The sequence below is a fragment of the Mastomys coucha genome, unplaced genomic scaffold (genome assembly GCF_008632895.1).
Source record: "Mastomys coucha isolate ucsf_1 unplaced genomic scaffold, UCSF_Mcou_1 pScaffold5, whole genome shotgun sequence".
NCBI lineage: Eukaryota > Metazoa > Chordata > Mammalia > Rodentia > Muridae > Mastomys > Mastomys coucha.
In genome coordinates this window covers 94,043,771-94,045,238 of record NW_022196911.1, presented here as the reverse complement: position 1 = coordinate 94,045,238, position 1,468 = coordinate 94,043,771, and positions in this window count along the sequence as shown.

The following is a 1,468-nucleotide window of genomic DNA, read 5'->3' as shown; positions in this document are numbered from 1 at the left end:
CCCTGATCCTGCCTTCAGGCTCGCTTGCAGGAACAGGGAAGTCCTCTTTGGGTTTCTGTGTAATGCCACCATGAGTAAGTCAAGAAGGTAACATTTGCTTTCCATCCCTCCCTTGGGTAGTGGCACATCTGCAGGTACATGGTGACAGGCAAAGGGGCCAAGGCTCAGCTCTCCCTCGCCACAAAGATTTGTAAGCCAGGAAACAGGAAGGGCCTTCTTCATAGACATCCAGGATAAGAGCTCACGCTGGCACCTCCACCCACACCCAACCAGCCAATGCTGCCACGGGCATCTGTCGAGGAACACCACATGTGCCAGGGTCTGCAGGTGCAGGAGGGAGTGGCCTGAGGGTGACCCATGCCAGGACACTTGGAAAACAGTCTCCATATCTGCTAGATGAACTGAACCTCCCCATTTCTCCTCACACTAATCCTAATCCTCTAATACTGAGACACAGAGTCCCCATATCCATGTTCAGATGTGAGCTGTGACTCTGGAGATGTAACCTGAACCCCCTGAGTGTCCATGTCCTCTGTCAAATGGAGATGTTGCTAACCCTCCTACAATTCTGTCCTGCCTCTTCCACTGCACCCCACTCTTGTTCCTGTAACCAATCTTGTGATTGCTCACCAACTTAATAGAGAGTAGGACTCCTGAGGGCAGAACTAACTTACTGTTTACAAGCCAGCCCCTCAATCACAGAACAAAGGTCGGGTGTGACACAGAATGGCCACTAACTAGGTCATCTGTTGAGCAAAGCTCATGGATGAGAATAACTCCGTGTCAGCGTATTTCCAAATCTCAGCTCTGCTACCGACCGACTGACTCTGTGTCCTTGACAAAACCCTCAATGTTTCTGGGCTCCATTTCCTTAACAGTCCCCACCCACCCACCCATTTCTGAGCTGCAGCAAGGGTCAACATGAAATAATGGACTCCAGAGAGTTCTACTTCACAATGACATCACAGCGGTTACACTGGCTTCCTGCCCAGAGGAACAGTCATACTTAGCCTTTGCCAGCTCTAGGGAGGGGCGGGGGTGCTACCTACAGCAGCTGAGGTCACTGAAGGGCATCACCCACCTTGGAATAATAGATGGGCACGGTGTAGAACTAACCTGGGAGAGAGATGAATTGATCATAAGTCTCCCAGTAACATGTCCCTTCAGTCCATCTGGAGCTCTTTCCAAAGTTTAAGTCTCCTCCCCTCCCCCAGTTCAGCAGCTTCTGGTTCAGGAAGGGGAGGGTCTCCTGGTGCTTCATGGCCAGGTGGCTGGCTGCACATAAGCACATACTAGAGCGCTGGGTGGGGAGACTGCATTAGGATCTATGGACAGCTCCTCCTGCTTCAAACAGGGCAAGGGCTTCATGACACGGATCTTCCCACCATCCCCTAAGGGTCGGTCTGTCTGTCTGTCTGTCTGTCTGTCTGTCTGTCTGTCTGTCTGTCTCTCTCTCTCTCTCTCTCTC